General features: G+C 34.8%; 1 long non-coding RNA gene across 4 annotated transcripts; it reads right to left on the bottom strand.

The window, feature by feature from the left end:
* Window positions 1-16211: 16211 nt before the first annotated feature.
* LOC149936100 (uncharacterized) lies at window positions 16212-17617 on the bottom strand. Of its 4 annotated transcripts, none has more exons than XR_016472232.1 (6): window positions 17556-17617; window positions 17354-17487; window positions 17208-17270; window positions 17103-17143; window positions 16968-17041; window positions 16212-16340 (listed from the first exon to the last, which is right to left on the bottom strand). It is a non-coding gene; the product is annotated as an uncharacterized LOC149936100 (long non-coding RNA). The 4 variants fall into 4 exon arrangements; XR_016472231.1 differs by having other exon boundaries at window positions 17548-17611; XR_016472234.1 differs by lacking the exons at window positions 16968-17041; window positions 17103-17143; window positions 17556-17617 and having other exon boundaries at window positions 17354-17481.
* Between the last annotated feature and the right edge of the window lie 288 nt (window positions 17618-17905).

The following is a 17905-nucleotide window of genomic DNA, read 5'->3' as shown; positions in this document are numbered from 1 at the left end:
TGTCATAAAACATTCCATCATATAGTGTATAAAGTAAAAATCTCTTCATCTTTGTGGCTTAATACAGTTAAAGCAATGAATTATTCCATCATTATTCCTTCTGCACTTCATATTGACATTCGGTAAAATAAAAACATACCAACTGGTACTATAAATACTTTAGAATTCGATCAAATAGTATTCGATCATTTGAAGGTTCGATCTTATGAAACAAATGACAAATGGGATTTGATCAAAAGGAATTTCGATCAATTGCAACGTATAATGATCGACTGTCGATCACATATTTTTCGATCAAATGGACCAACACCAAATAAATATTACTGAAATGTATTAGGATAAACGGGGTTTAGTTTTATATGATTGTTTCCATATATTCTAGGGAACAACAGTTTATTTTACATTAGATCTAATATTCTTAAAAATAAAAGTGAGTAAATAACTTGTCATTCTTAATACTTCTGTTACGAAATTTATTCATTAATGTTTACAATATACGATATCATTCCTAAAGTAGAATACCTTTACTTAGGCATGCACGTAGTTTCTCCGTAACAACATTGACAGCAGACGTAATCGTCCGTATTATCTGGACAGTCGTCCTCTGTGTAGTTACAGTCCGAATGAGTGCGACATTGAGAGACGCTACGATATCCTTTCGGAGGCGCGTTGGGGCAAGTAATGACGTATGGACAGCCACGGGATACTGAAAAATTAAAGTATATGTGGTCAAGCCAGTCAAAACTTGTTTCGTGCTGCCATTTAAGTTTTTAGAGCAACCAATAGCAACGTTAGCGTTGCTTTTGACCCATGGATAAAGTCCGATACGGTGGAAACACAAAATTGATTACACGTAAATGAACTTTTGAGAATTCGGATTATTTCATAACCAAGCTTATTCCATATAATATAGCACCATCGATAATTTATAAGGCGTCGAACTAATTTTTAAGGATAACCTGTATCTTGTTACCTCACTGTCTTCGAAGAGTCAAATGTCGTTTTTTTTTTCCAATTCAACATAATGACCTCTGGGCCCCAAACCACTTTCGAAGCAGTTAAAATGAAAATAAAATGTTTTTAATGTTTCTAGTTACGCTGAGCTATGGTTAGGAAAATAAATTTCCACGTCTATATGTATAAATCAGATGATATATTATTCGATAACACTGTGCCTGTTTATTGTTTATTAAAGGGAATAAAACCTCAGGTATTTGGTGCTGAACACCAACCTTTGCATCTCTGCCCACTCTGGCTTTTGGCTTTAAAATTTTTGGCGCTACTCTACAGGGAAATTTTAAAAATTGAAGGATTCTTCCATAAAGATAGCTTTGCAGGTTATATTCGCTTTAACGTTACGTATAATTGCTTTGTGCATTTTATTTTTGTTCTCACAATGAAGTCATTTGTCTCTGTACAGTGTTACTTTTCAGACTCACGTTTCTAGTTATAGAGGGATTGAGGCTGTTATTTTCACTCGTGACGTTATCTGTGGTGGTGGTGGTGGTGGTGGTGGTGGTGAATACACCGCGGCGCTAGCTTCGAAAGGGACTCCGCGAAAAGTCGATTGCTCATCAACGGCACTCGATAAAAATTTAATTGATGCGTCGTCCGATTTGATATTGGTTCCCTCTATCTAACCATGCCAAGGCAGAGACGCTCTCATTAACCAAAGGGGTTTTTTGATCTCCCAAATACAAAAGTTACTTCTATATCCTCGCGGAACGGTGATTTCACTTCAATAGTACTTGATATTAGTCCCCTCTATCTAATTATATCAGTTCCGAACCTTTGTTGTGGCTGTTTTCGTCCCACGAATAAATATTTGACGTAAAAGTCCCCGTGAAAAATCAATTTTCTTCGGTGGCGCATGCGAATGATTTAATTGGTATACGGCGTTCGATCGGAATTAGTTTTTTTTATCTAATTATACGAGTGCCATTATGAACGATATGTCCATGAAAAGGGTATGAAAAACTATATCAGAAGCGATACTCGATTGGGCCCGTAACTTAGGGCCTTGATTTTTAAGCGATTACTGAGGCCACAATTACGACCACTGAGACCACAACTACGACCACTAAGACAACCATTACGACAGTTTAGGCAATAGACCTTTAAGCCTTGCCTTGCACTGACTTTTGCTAAAAGTACACTTTCAAAGTATCGAACCAAATAACACGTGGGATACAAATTCTTTCTCAAAATATTCGCTTCGTTCGGTTCGGTTCCTCTTTGGTTTTGAAATTTCAAATGTTGAGGCTTATTTTATCTTTTTGTAATTATAAGACCCAAGTTGGATGAAACTGGTGTATCGTCAGATTATCTGACTATTTTATTTTATTTTTTACTGGAAGATCTATTTCGTCCGGGATTCGCGTCTTTGTTTACTCGAAGACCTACATATTGGTATGACTTATTTCGAAGTTTATTAATTTCTTCAAATTCGCTTAGAGTTTATTTTATTTTATCACATTTTTCAAAGCAGTCCATAGGTGGTTCTTACTAACAAAAGATTTAAATATTAGGAGAAATTAAGAGTACGGTCTTCTATTCATTTCGCTTTAAATTCCTAATGAAGCAATATAGAGCCAGATAAAAACATACCGTCCTTATGGAGTGTGTAGTTTCCGTAAAAAGTGGCGTTTTGCCGTGGTTCATCACAATCAACCCAAAATTCGTCATCCAGTATGTTATCTGGATTTTCATCGCATCGAACATTTACGCTGATGTAAATACTTATTAAGATGAAGAAAAAATATAACGAGGCCATTATTTCGCAAGTGCCTTTCCTAGTTAACTGTCAAATCGAGATTCTCGCAAATTAAGTTTATGCTTCAAATATTGTTAACCTTTGATTTATGGGAAGTTGTAAGATTCATTGAAATTTGTGTACTTTGATCCAGCAGTCGTTATTGACAGATAGGAGTTCCTTAGAACTGTTCGCTTTTTCTTTAGCATTCTTAGAATTTATCTTTGACCTAAGCTTACTCTTAATTATTGATCGGGATAATGAAATGGGTTGCAATTTTTTTTACTTCCTATTGATTTAAAAGTGAGCTATGAATTAATCAAACGAATCATCAAATATTTACTTAACAATAGGTTTCGAATAAAAATCGTTAGTTACGTGGAATTTGAGGCGTATTTATCCTTAAAAAAACCATTTAACCATGGATACTAAATCTCTTGAAATATGCATTCCCTAACTTTAATCATAATTCCTCTAGTGACTCTAGCACCCGCTGGTAGACTTGTAAAAGTAGGCGGCCATAGAAAACTCCGACTTCGCAATCACTAGGCAATAGACTTTTATTAATCGAAATAGTTCAAAGCCATTCATATATTTTACTTTTGCTATCACACAACTTCCTGTAAGATAAAACTCCTTTATGATAGTCATGAAACCGGTCCATTTTTTAGATATGAACTTAAAATATCATAGACATACGAGGTTTGCCAAACTTATGGTTTAATAAATTGTTATCAGACGATATACTAATTTTGTTTTGTGAAATTTGTATTAACGTGGGAATTATTCACATAAATTTTAAATAATTTTTTTTAACACGGTCCTCTTTGATTTCTTCAAGCCTGCTCTGAGGCGTCATTTATTCAGCAACGTGGCTGAACTCGGACACTGGTTGGCTTTGACTAAAGATGTCTTCGGCGTTGTAACAGTCGTTTTCATAGTACTCCTTCTGTGTTGAGTATACAAGCTCTCTCCCCGCTGGTTAAAGTGGTTTTACCCCGAGTTCTTGAGTTTTTCCTTCCATTATCATTTGTTGAGGTTAACGGTAATAGTTAGCGCCACCAAATACTCGCTGCGGGAACTAAAATAATTGAACCACTCTTCCATCTATCTTTTGCTTTTAGATCCGAAAATCAAAATGGCAGTATAATTTTACTTTGACATATATAAAATATGATTATCTAAGCACTGAGTGCTTACGATTAGTATGATTTTTAATTATGTTGCGTTAAAATTCCACGTACGTATAGGCTGCATTTTTATATTTTTACTTAAGTTTTATATTGTTAATTAGTTGAAAAGGTGACCTTATTAGACTAAAAATTATTTAGTTCATCGATTTCATATACTCACATTTATTAAAATTTTATTCAGCATATCATTTAAATTTTTAATTATATATTTGATGCCTCCAGCCTTTTCAGATAGTCTTTAGATTAATTGGTAAAATTTGAAAAAATGCTGTTACAACAACACTCAGTTTTCATTGAGCATTGCATTATCTTATTTAATTATTTTGGAATATTCGACATTGTTCGTGGTTGTAGTTTTGTTGTTTAGAAAGTAACCATGGTGACATTTATAGCCTTAATACTTAACCAAAACTTTGCACTGATTCAACTTGGTTCTCAAGATATTGAAATATCGAAGAAATGACCCATTTTTTCTATAAAATTGTACACTTTAAAAATTGTGTAAAGCAATAAATCAGCATTTTTATAACATTTTCACGCGGAATTTCCCTTAGATATGCAAATTTTCAATAGCTGCCAATATTTGTTCAATCAAAAGCAAAAATATTTTTCTATGAAATGAAACTTTTAGATAACTTAAAGTGCATGGTTTTTTCCATTCCTAATTTTTATTTGTATAAAATTTTACAAAAATTAAACATTTATTATAAATTATATTTTGTGACAAAGATTTCTTCGATAGAACAAAATGGAAAATTTTCAAAGAGCTCTTTTTTTAAATATCCCACATGAGGCTATCCAAGAGTTTAACATTTATAACTGAAATATGCTTAATCTCAACAAAACTCGCTTTACTTTACTAACTGGTACATCCCCTGTAGCATTAGGGTGTCGGTCAATAGTCGGGTATGGGTCTAAAAGTCGTTTTCAGGTCGACGACCGTATGCCGACTCAAATTGTTAAATTTTTTTAAACCCCAAAAATTTCAAATTTCCATTTTGACACTTTATAAAGTCGGCAAGTCGACTTTAATGTACAGTCGATATGCCGACTTGATAAGGACCACTCATGTATTTTTTCATATTTTTAAAATAATTGTATTTTATGGTATAATTATACTTGAAGTTAATTTTTTCTAATTTTTTTTTAAATAGAGTTAATACCCAAGGCACCACCTTCAACCACATAAGCAATGTTGCTTGTGCGTGATCAAGTAACAGGTGGCCGGGTTACAATGCGTAGGAGGGTGGTGGCAAGCCCTTCATGCCACGCGAGCCAACAGCTCCCTACACTAACTATTACCGTTAACCTCAGCAAGTTTTTATGGTTTTTATGATTAATTAATTTTTAGAAATTAATTTACATAAGAAATTAATTCCCCTGTAGCAAATTAGAGTCAGGCCGACGTCGGCAAAAGGTACTAAACACTAAAGTCGGGCGACCTTTGGATTGAGGGTCGAAATGTCGTAGGGGTAAAATGGTCGGCCGACTACAAAACGTCGACTCTTTACCGCCAATTAATAGACCTAAGAACCGACTCCGAAAGGACGTCGGGCCGACTTTATATTAATGCTTATTTCCGACCCAAAACTGATCTCATTATTAGATTTTCGAATACAAATAAGTTTGAAGAAAAAATAAAAGTGAATAAAAAATTCATCATCATCAAATAGTCAGAAAATAATTAGAATATCCCCTTTTCCTAAATAAATATGGTCGGTTTCATAAAGTTAATGTCGAATCCAATAATTAAATGTAAGGTCTATTTTAAGTTGGATAATGGTCGGCATACCGACCATAAATAGTCCCAAAAACGGATTTACGGTTTTAGTGTCGAAAAACGTTTCGACGTTTTTAGGTCGGCATTTGGTCGTCGACTATAAACCATTGAATTGGGAATAATACTGCTAGAACTAAAATTACCATTCCAGTTGCCATGGTTACGCGGGACCTATTCTGATAAGACTGTACGAAATTCATCTTTATAATTAGGCGGTAGCGCCATCTATATTTTGTAAAGTTATATGGCTAAAAATAAATAATTATTAGCTAACTCACCGTAACTTGAGTTAAAAAGAATCGTGTTGACACAATAAAATGATTTTTAAACAACTTCAAAGGTTTGTTTGTTACGAGAAATCATAGATTTCAATTTTGCATCAGATTCGCGAAAAAATTCAATTGCAATAGTTGCCACCAATAGAGACAGATGCCCCCACGGTAGAACGATAAAGTTGATAAAGTCTCCTTATGGAACAAAATTGGTCCCGCGCCAGCCAGATTTAGTTGTACCTCTATTTATTCCCAACTCAATGCTATAAACCGACTTTTCGACCGTACCCCGACTCTAAACCAAAGACTATATATAAATAGATTGGCGTGTTCAACGGCTCAACTTGCATACGATAGCAGACGCTGGTCAAAATTTTCCCCGCGCTTCAGAGTGCTACTAGTGGCGCCTCTAACGGCTGGTCAAAGGCTTCTCCCGGGTTTCGAAAGTGTTAACAGGTTTTTTGTATGGAGACGCCTGTCTAGTAAGCGAAACGTATATAGTCTTTGATCTAAACCGACTTCATGTGTTACAGGGGTTTGCGATTTACGATATTATTTCAAAATATTAATTCCTGATTTTTATTGATATTGATTAATTATACTCCAAATAGATTAAAAAATTTAAAATGTATTAATATATAGGCCTATTGATACGAGCACAAACGTTTTTCAAACGCTTCATAGTTTAAAAAAGTCAAAAGCACGCGCCAGTTAATACTTTCGCAGCGCCATCTCCGGACTAGCAGCATGTTAGAAATTGGCGAACTCGCTTGAGATGAGAGGTGTAATTGTTGACTTGTGCGCTTAATTTTCTATTCAAAATTAATAGAAAAATCATTGAAATCTTGAGAAATACATTAAATCTAAACTAACAAAGTAAGTTTTTAAATAATATATCAATATAAATAATATCTATATCAATTAATTATAGCTTTGCGAACAATGTTTTGCATGAGCTGTTAGGCCTTGGCAATTACAAGGTCATGTGTTTTATAAATAACATATAAAAAAGTATTTGAATTGTAAATGTTTTTACGTATTAAAATCTAGAAGCTTAATTAAAATGTTTCTTTTCTATATCACTACTATATTAATTCTATGTACTTCGCCAAAAGATTTTCAGACTTGTATATTGTTTGGATTAGTTCTATTAATATAAATAGCTCATTTTTATTGAAAATTATTATCGATTCAATCTCAGCTAAATTACTGTTAAGGCATCAAATTGGTATTAAGTGGGAGTTCCGAAGTGCGATTTAATTTGACGTCGGCACAACGTCGTTTCACAGTCGGAATTGTATGTATAAGAAGTTAGCCCAACGTCGTTTCCGAGTCGGAAATATGCCTTTTTGAAGTAGACTCATAGTCATTTCTGAGTCGGCCCATAGTCATTTCTGAGTCGGCCCATAGTCATTTCTGAGTCGGCAAATAGTCATTTCTGAGTCGGCCCATAGTCATTTCTGAATCGGCCCATAGTCATTTCTGAATCGGCAAATAGTCATTTCTGAGTCGGCCCATAGTCATTTCTGAGTCGGCCCACAGTCATTTCTGAGTCGGCCCACAGTCATTTCTGAGTCGGCCCATAGTCCTTTCTGAGTCGGTCCATAGTCCTTTCATACATCGGAAGTGAGTCGAATTTTTTTGTCGATCGACGGTCGGCCGACTACTTTTCTACTAGGACATTTCGACTTTTCAGAGTGGGGTGGCCCGACAGTAGGCCGACCTTTCTGTTTTAAGACACTAGCCGACGTCGGCCCGACTCTAAAATGCTACAGGGGATCTTCCATGATTTTGCTGCCCTCTGTCCCTGAACCACTACTAGCGCTACTTGAATAGATGGCTGCTTGTTGGGTTGTACTTGTACAAATAGGTTCAAAATAACCATTTTTAGTAATTGAAACGCAAAGACTAGGCCTCTTTATATATTTTTGAGTTTTCCTACTAAGACTGTTCAATAATTTAAAATCTTAAAAGGAAGAGACTGATGGATAAAGGTTAATTAATTCCTTTAATTAAGGAAACAAATAGGGTGTACAGAACCCATGTTAAGAGAGAGCTTTCGGCCTCGTAAGGCCTTTATCAATCTAACTAGATTGATAAAGGCCTTCGTTTCTCTCTGTTATCTTCGGATAGCTCAAACTTTCTTTCTCTCCGTCCCTCTTCCCTTGGTAACGAGAAAACATCCCCGCATATTTCTGACGTTTCAAAGGTGTGGCTTTCTATTTTCACGCCATTTTTGATATTTCACAATATGACTTTTACCTTTCTCATAACCGCTTTGAATGGTGTTCTACCAAATAGATAAATATTCTAAGGTTCAGACCCGATAACTTCCAATTCTAGTTCACGAGATATATTTTCATTAATAAAACAGCGGTAGCTTCTACCGTCTAGTAGGACCCTAACTCCATCAATTTTGACTTGCGCCGTTCGTCGGAGAATGACATTGGAACCCGTTTTTTCTGAGACGGTATTTAAATTAACGGTTTCCCAATAACCATAAGTGTTATCGAAATTAGGTATTATTTTTATTCCGCAATGTTTGAATCGCATAAAATTTTATGGTGCTTTCAATTACATTTTCTACAATTTCTAACTTTACCCTTACATTGTAAGGAATGATTCCCAGGTCTTACGCAAAGAAAACGCAAACCTTTCTGAAATACAATTTTCCTTTTTTCCTCAACTGGGACTTTATTGCAATTATAAAAGGGGTGATTAAATTTGGAGCGAAAAGCGCAGGCGTTTGATTGGCGTCTATATTGACCACCATTTTTGAAAGATTTTACAACTGTATTTAATGCCGCTGCCAAAGGATAGGAATGGTTTCTATATCTGTAACTTTTATATTGATTATCGATGACATATTGACTTTTTGGGTTTGATTTGGACAAATTACTAGATCCAGGAATGGCTACAGCTCGATCTTTACATTTAATTTCTTTGGGATTCTAACAATTCAAATCTCCCAATATCACTTTTATCTTTCCCGCGACTAATATCTTGAAGTAATTATATTGGTAAAATACTTCCTATTATGTGGGCTAAACGTTATCGGTTATCATTACTTAAATGACCTAATGATTTCATATTTCTAAATTATATCTGACACGTGTCATGAAAATTATGTTGGCCGTCTAAATCCGTCACATTAAATATTTTTTTTAAAATTGAAACCAATTGATAAACTAGTACTAAACAACCAGAGCATTTCTTAAGGATTTCGAAAACTAAATTAAAATAATCGTCCGTTAGCGATAAACCTTCTATGAAAGTTTGTTCCTTCGCTCTTAAAACGATTTAAAATTTGTCAACTTCTCGTTTTTTTTGTATTCTTCTCTACTGTGAATGGCACTTTCAAACACGCTCCAGAATTCTTGCCATTGGTTGTAGTCCCCGTGGAACGACTTTTTTTCCAACTTGGCTAAACGCACTGATTTCATTCCGTTCGTTTATTGCATAAGACTCCCTTGGTTGCTAGCCGTCGATGATTGCCGGTTGGTTAAGCATCCATCGTTGTGCTTTGGTCTTGGCGGGAACCACCTTTTCATTTTACAATTCGATTTCCAACAGCTCCGTTTGGTATTCATCTTCCGTGGTGACAACGTTTATCTTTTTTTCTTTCGCTGTAAGCATAGCCACGTGTTAGCTTACATAGGACGGTGGCTGCCAGCTCTCCATCTATTAAATTGTGCTGCTCGTTATTGATCCTCGTAGATTTGACTGCTGCTTCTCCATTTTCTTGACGCTGTCCATCTTCTCATCTTGATTAATAAACTCATTTTAATTTATCTTCGTTTCGGGTATGTGATTTCTGATGAAAAAATGGACAACCATTATTAACCTTAGCACAACTTACATAGCTCAATTTTATTTTAATCAGCACAAACTTAAATTGAGTTTTTTCCTAGCACATTTTAGGTACCTCTAGGTTCTAAATTTTGACTTCACCTAGTTTAAGCTCTCTTTAAAATCTAACTAGTAATCTCTCGAAATTCGTCACTCTCTAAAACCAAAACTTTACTTCGTTGCCCTCTCCCCTTCCTACCCCTACTACGATTCCGCACCCGACCACTATTTGGCCATTATAGGGTAGGGCAGTTTCCCGTTCATTGTTGGGCAGAGAGAGGAAATTTTCTTTGGTAGCCCCAGTTTTTTTTTAAATTTACAGAATTTCTTCTCTATTTTTATTTCGTTGCCCCCCTGCACAAGGGGCTACTAAAATATTGGAATTGGGACCTGGGCGCCGCCGCCGCTCCCATCGTGGAACGACGGTTCACGGTCACGGGCAGGTGAGGGGGGTCAAAAATGCGGGTGGGCTCCCAAAAAATTGCCATGGAGTAAGTATAGATTTTGTAGTACTTAAACGTTCGCGAACTGGGGAGCGAGGGCAGGCGGGTCGAGGCGGGTACGGAAAATATGCGAACAGCTCCAGCTCGCTATTATGGTTGAGATTCATTGGACTATTTTTCCGTAAGGCACGGCGAGTATCCGAAAAAAAAGATAAGGAAAAATAGAGGTCGGTAACGGTTAATCATTATCCATGTTTAAATTGATTTTTTCGTGAAAAAAATTTAAACAAAGAAATTTACCGGTTAATATTTCGGAAAATGAATAAAAAACATGTATTATTCGTAAAATTTGAGCTTTTTATCGAAAAAAAACGTCGTTTTTCCGATTAATTTTAAAAATTTATCAAAAAATGAATCGGATAATACAGAAATATAAATTACTTGATCAAAACGTTTTACGAATAATTTTTAGAGCTTTATCTATTGAATAAAAGTTAACCATCCCCGACCTCTAAGGAAAAATATGAAAAAGAGATAAGGGAACTAAGAGAGGAGGCATTTAAAATCAGTCTTATAAATTAGATTAATAACCATCTCAGGTATTTTGAATTAGGTGCGATTAGTTGGAACATTGAGTTAAAATTTTAAAGCTCTAGGGCTGACCATTCTCGAGTTTTAAGGAAACATGGCATACAAATAATTAAACAAATATCTATAACTATAAGTCTTAAAGTTTGTCATGTTCCTAAAAACTCGAGATTCGTTGGGATTTCTAAGTAGTTGAGGACTTTTTGCTACGCGTGTTACATTTTTGATACCGTTTTTGATACGCGTGTTGCGTTTTTGCTACCGTGTTGGCTACGCGTGTTGCATTTTTGCTACCGGTTTTTCTACGCGTGTGCGTTTTTGCTACCCTTTTTTCTACGCGTGTTGCGTTTTTGCTACCGTTTTTGCTACGCGTGTTACCTTTTTGACACGCGTGTTGCGTTTTGCTACCATTTTTGCCACGCGTGTTACGTTTTTGACACGCGTGTTGCGTTTTTGCTACAGCGTTTACCTTTCTTACGTACAAATCAGATCTAATTCATTAAAACTAAGACCCCGGGTGAAGCCGGGTATTAAAGTTAGTAAATAAATAAAAGGACAAACTTTAAAACAGCAAGCCGAGTGGTAAAGTAAAGAAAAACTATACTCAAATATCCCCTTACACTCGAACTCTCGGAATATCCGAAAAAAATTGATAAGGTAAAATATAAAAAAAGATATAAGGGAACTAAGAGAGGAGGCATTTAAAATCTTTTAAATTAGATTAATAAACATCTCAGGTATTTCGAATTAGTTGCGATTAGTTGAAAATCAGGCCCTGAACATTGAGTTAAAATTTTAAAGCTCTAGAGCTGACCGTTCTCGAGTTTTTAGGAAACATGACATACAAATTAATAAATAAATAAAACGACAAACTTTAAGACAGCCGGTCGAGCGGTAAAGTCCATGCGTATGGGTAGGGCCCCCGCTGTTCCCACGCTTTTCTTTATTTGTTGGGAGTGGTTCGGGAAATATGAATATTAATTTTCCATTTACCATGTCCGATACCGGCGAACGAGCTCCGTGGGCACACTCACTTAAGATTCGGGACCTCCTCAAGTCTATTTGTCGGCCCTAAATGAAAGCAAACGTAAACTATCTCGCCTGCCCGTAATGGCGCCCATGCAAACAATCCTTCATATAAGTTTAACATAACCCTTATTCAACCCATAAATAAAAAAAACTTCAAAATATCGTATAGGTAATACCAGAAGTAAATTAATGTTTTTATGTTGTTTAAATGGAACACGGGCAACGAAATAATATGATCGCCTTCTTGGCGAGCTTGTTATTAATAACAGTTTTATTTTCGTCCCATTTTAGAAAAAGGAATCACGCACAAAACCTCAATACAAAAATACACAAAACAAAATACGTAAAAAAATTTTACAGTAATAATGAAATCTTAATTTATATGTACAATTATTTTCAAAATTCAACACAACTGCCCTCATTTACGGAATTCACAAAAAACGTAAAAAATAAGAAGCTTGTTAAACTCGCTTTCTGGGGTCCTGGAAAAGTAACCCTTTGATGAATTGCAAAGACAAGGAACTTGCTAACCATAACTGGGTTTCGTCTCATTTTTTAAAAAGGACAAAGTTATATTTTAGTCCATTGATGTTTTTAAAAGTATTTCAGCCAGTTTCTTGAAACCCTTTAATTCCAAAACCATTATTTTCATTGATCAGTGGTTAAAGCTTTTCGAACAAATTCAGGAGCTTCATCTTAATGTTAATAAAATTTAAAATAAATCACCAACATAATTTGCAGGAATAATTTATAAAAAACCAAGCCAAACAATGGCGGTGTTTTATTTAAAATTGTATTACACTTAACTTTTGGATTTGACACACGTAAAGGCTTTTTAACAATAACAATTAAAAATTTAATTAGCTCTTTCAAGAACTTGCGGAGATAATCGAGGTAAAATATTTATATTTTCGCATTTAATTTATGGTGATATTCCTTTTCAGTATAAAATACGATTGTAATGATAACCTTATATGTGGAAAAGGCGGTATGAAAGGCGACGACCAGACACTAGGTCAGTGGTTCTGGAATAAAGGTAATTTATTTCGTAAGTGTCATCGCGTTTTAAAAATAATTATTTTTATTTAATCATTTAAGGTTTTTAAAAGTAAATAAACTGATTGTATTCAAAGGATTGGCCAAAACCACATTTTCCTCAGTTTAAAATAAAAAAATTACGAGTGAAATATATTAACCTTTTAATTAACAAACTTTAATACTCTAATCTTGTATATACATAGTTATCTTTTTTTTCTTTTCTTTTGTTTTCTTTTGTCTTTTTTTCGGACAGTATTGTTGAACTGCTTATAGTTATATGTATTTGCCTTTTTGTATAAAAAAAATTATTTCTCCTTACAAAGGGCTTACAAGTCGCATGATGACTTAGCCCTTAATTTTCCACCTGTACACAATAATGCTGTGAAAAAATAAACACAAACTCAAACTCAAACTCAAGCCATGGCAGCTTTGGAAATATTTAACACGATTATGCTCCACATATGCATAATAATAAGTAACATAATAACAATAAAGATTTCAATTAGCAAAAAGTATCCCCAAACTGATATTCTGCGCTATTTGGCGCAATAAAGGATTAGTTCTCAACACCAAGTCCACTAGTGCACTCTAAGAAATTACCGTAACTGAACAGTAATTCCATGGTTAAATTGACAGTAATACGATTGTTTCAAATTGTGCCTTTAAATAAACGGTCAAATTAATGTTGGGCTATTTAACAGTAATCTGACATTGAAAATTACGGTGAAATGAAACTTCAATTTTTACTGTTACATTAACTGTCAAATTAATGTTGTCATATTTAACAGTAATCTAATATTAAAAATTACGGTGAAATAGACCTTGCTTTTCTTTACCGTTAAATTAACGCTCAAATTAATGTTGTGCTATTTAACAGTAATCTGACATTGAAAATTACGGTGAATTAAATTTAACCGTTAACTTAACAGTAAAATGATTGTTATACCACTTAACACTAATTTGACATTTAAAATTACAGTGAAATGAAAGTTAAAATTTTTACCGTTAAATTTATGGTGAAATTAATGTTATGCTACTTAACGGTAATAAAACATTTAAAATTATGGTGAAACGAAACTTGAATTTTTTTTCGTTAAATTAACGGTCAAATGATGTTATGCTACTTAACTGTAATCTGACATTTAATATTAGGGTGAAATTAATCAATAACATTTTAACGTTAAATTAACGGTCAAAGTAATGTTATGTTACCGTCCTTAATGATAATTTTACATTTTTAATTTCGGTGAAATGAAACTTGGATCTTTACCGTAAATTTAACTGTAAAACTAATGTTATGCAACTTAACGGCAATCTGACATTTAAAACGAAACTTAACCGTTGTTTTTTTTACTCAAATCAAAAAATGAACAGTTTTTCGTGTGGAGAGGGGAAAGTTTTTTCATTTTCGGGCTCAGCGTATATGGCTGCCATATTTACTATTTTGGTAATTTCTCGGTCTTTTAGCGAATCTTCCTTGCGGAAACAGAACTCTAGTTAACTCTTGCCTAGGATTCTATATTTTAACAAATGGAATATACGAAGAATACATAATTTTTAACATGAAAAAATTCATAAATCGAACTGGAGCAACCCATAGACTTATGCCAATTCTCGTTGCGTTGCGAACATAGATATATTAAAGAAATAGATACCTTACGTGGAGTGTTATTCGCCTAAAATATACGGGAGCGATAACTAGCAGACTGCCCCGTATCGAGGTCTATAAACCTTGCCCGTATTCGTGGTGTACTACGTGTAAAGCGCCACCTAACGCTGAAAAATATTTATCGAAAAAGATTATTTATTTTCTCACCTACTCGACAGGCGTCGCTTAAACGTAGTACCCCAGGAACAAAATAATTGTCTGCCTGGCGTCCCTTCCGTATTAACCACCCGTAGAATCTTGGATCTATTTCTTTATTATATCTATGGTTGCGAAGGTTTAAATTTTCTGGATGTAGTACGTTAATTTAATTTTCTTTACCTGGCAACACTGCCAGTCGTAAAATTTTGGTCCTGAAACATTGGTAACACTGAAAGTATGACCATGGAGGAAGCACGTGACTGATACTGCGTCCATAGAAGAGGAGGGGTTCAAAAATCAAGTGGCTCTGTCGAACGGCGGAGACACGAACTGAGTCTAAGCGGACGAATTTTCATGAAAATTGTTTTTTCTCCCTAATGCTTTTCCTACGGGAATTTGTTTTCCTAACTGTGTTGCAATTCGGAGACTTTTTAATAATTTTAGTGTTTGTACTCAACTTTGAATTTTTCATATGATTTTTAGTAAGTTTCCAGGTTTTATTTAAGACTACTTTCATAATTTTCCCTTAATTATTTCGCTCGTAATCTACTTTTAAAATCGACGAAAATTTTAGGGCGAGGAAATGAATTCCCTGCCTTTGGGACCTGTAATTGTGCTAGGCCTCGGTATTGCGCAATGATTTTTAAATTCCAAACATAAAAACCGAGGCCTAGCACAAATACAGGTCCCAAAGGCGGGGAATTCATTTCCTTGCCTTAAAATTTTCGTCGATTTTAAAAGTAGATTACGAGCGAAATAAATAAGGGAAAATTATGAAAGTAGTCTTAAATAAAACCTGGAAACTTACTAAAAATCATATGAAAAATTCAAAGTTGAGTACAAACACTAAAATTATTAAAAAGTCTCCGAATTGCAACACAGTTAGGAAAACAAATTCCCGTAGGAAAAGCATTAGGGAGAGAAAACAATTTTCACGAAAATTCGTCCGCTTAGACTCAGTTCGTGCATGGCCAACTTCGCGCGCTCACTACGCTCGCACCAGGCGGCCTACCCAAAGAATTTCAAATCCATGTATTGGCGCGAAATAAAAGTTTGGTTTTTAGTGTCTTCGACGGCCGTCGGGAGCGCTACTTCCGGACCTTAAAGTCGGCTAATTTTACGATATAAATAACATGGTTTTCTATGGCGCGAAACTTGACCATAATGAATACATAGTACTGGAAATTATTTAAATATCAGAAAATTGTATTTATTTTATACTTAGGTTATAACTTAAAAGTTCAATTTCCATAAATAACCCCTCAAATACTTCATTACTTAGGTAATTTTTAAATAGTTTGTATGAATAGTTAAGCCTTGTTGGATTTTAGATTTGTTGTCTTTTAAAACAATTTTCGCGGCGGGAAATTCGAAAACTTGATAATTACTTAATGCTGAATGATATTAGATTTATGTAAAAAGATATTTATTTCATTTTTCAATTATTATTTAAAGTTGTTACATATCAATAATTTTTGTATAAATTGCCCAAAAATGCCTTTGAGTTGCGTTCCCTATCTGTAAAAGGCAAAACACCTGGAGTTTCTTTCCACGAGTTTCCTTCTGATGGGGCGTTGAGAGGCATGTGGCTTGGGATAATTTTCAAATAAATGACAGATCAGAATTGAGCGTTGTATGTAGTTTACATTTTTGTGAAACAGATTACCGTAAAGGTCTTAAATTACGAACGCTGGAAAAAACGGCAATACCTACGGTATTCCCACAGTTGTAGCCAACCTGGTCAGTGGCAGTCATATTGCTAGTAGGCCAAACAGGCAAACCCTTATGTTATTAGGCCTAACTCCGAAGGGCGCGGGTGGTGGCACCAGTGTGGGAGTTGGTATAAAAGGAGGTAGCAGAGAGAGAGATAGGGCTTTTAAGAGCATAGAGGCAGAGCTGTAGAGTCAGTGGTTAGTAGCAGTCAGAAACTACTATGGGAGTGGTTAACTCCCAGCTAGACTGCTAGTCAGTTGTAGTTTTCCCCCAGTGGCTGCCAGGTTGCATTCTTTTCCCTTGGTGGGAATATCTAAGAAATATTAGTATCTTATTATAATAGGATAGTTATTGTATAGTTCGCTCTAAGGCCTCCGAAGGCACGTTACCCAACCTTCTAGAGTAGAGTGGCTATACAGTATCCAACTTATATGATACCAAATGTGTTGAGTACAGAGCCTGACACGCAACGAACCACTTTAAAATTGGCAAGTTTGGCTTACGTAGCTGGTTTTGTGGTACAGAAAATGGAGCAAGCTGAATTTTGTAGCTTGTGTCTCGAGTGCATTTCAGGACCCTTCTCAAATTCAACACTTTTAGACTTCATTAAAACATCCGACAGAGGAGGTATAAGTTACCCAAATAAGGATTTTGTAATGTTTCATTGAGGCAGCACTTCCTTATTTTCGAGAATCACCTAGAAATTAGCGAAAATATTGAATCTCCGTGTTGCCGAAACTTACCAGGTGTCCAATTTTGCATTGCAATTTTAATCTCCCTCATGCCTCGATATCTGCCAAATTTATCTGTGAAAAAAAAATACCACCCGTAGTTGATAACATAACTAGGACAATTTGATTTGAGAAAGTAAAGGAACTAGTTTACAAACCTCAATCCAGAAAACTTCTGAAAATGTAAAGGTCTTTAATTTTCATTATGGATTTTCATATTTTGATCACCATACACCAGTGATACTTCATAGTTTTCCAGGATTCTTTCATATCTACCAGTGTTCATTCATATCTACGAGTATTCATTTAATCATATTTACCAGCGTTCATTCATATCTACCAGTATTCATACTTTTTTACCAATGTTCATTCATGTTTTCGTTCATTATTACTATTATTCCAACTATATGTCTCTAAAATTTAATGAAAAAATGCAATTATTAACTTTTATGTCAAACAAATTATTTCATAAAAATATTAAAAGTATTTTTTATGCTCATTCACTAAAATTTTAGTTGCATCACTTTAAATAGCAGTTTAATTGTTTATCTACTTGCCATCAAATAGTTTAAAATCCAAACCAAAACGTTTGATGAAAAATTCCACATGTCGGTTAGTTTACATTCCATTCTAAACATGTGATTTACACTGGCGCCTGAGCGGTGGCACTTTTGGAAATAGTCGATCTCGGCGGGAAAAATGAATTAGAA

Source organism: Leiobunum rupestre, chromosome 7 (genome assembly GCF_980474605.1).
Source record: "Leiobunum rupestre chromosome 7, qqLeiRupe1.1.hap1, whole genome shotgun sequence".
In the NCBI taxonomy this organism is placed as follows: Eukaryota; Metazoa; Arthropoda; class Arachnida; order Opiliones; family Sclerosomatidae; genus Leiobunum; species Leiobunum rupestre.
Note: the sequence above shows the minus strand (reverse complement) of the source record. Positions and strands in the feature narration are given on the sequence as shown.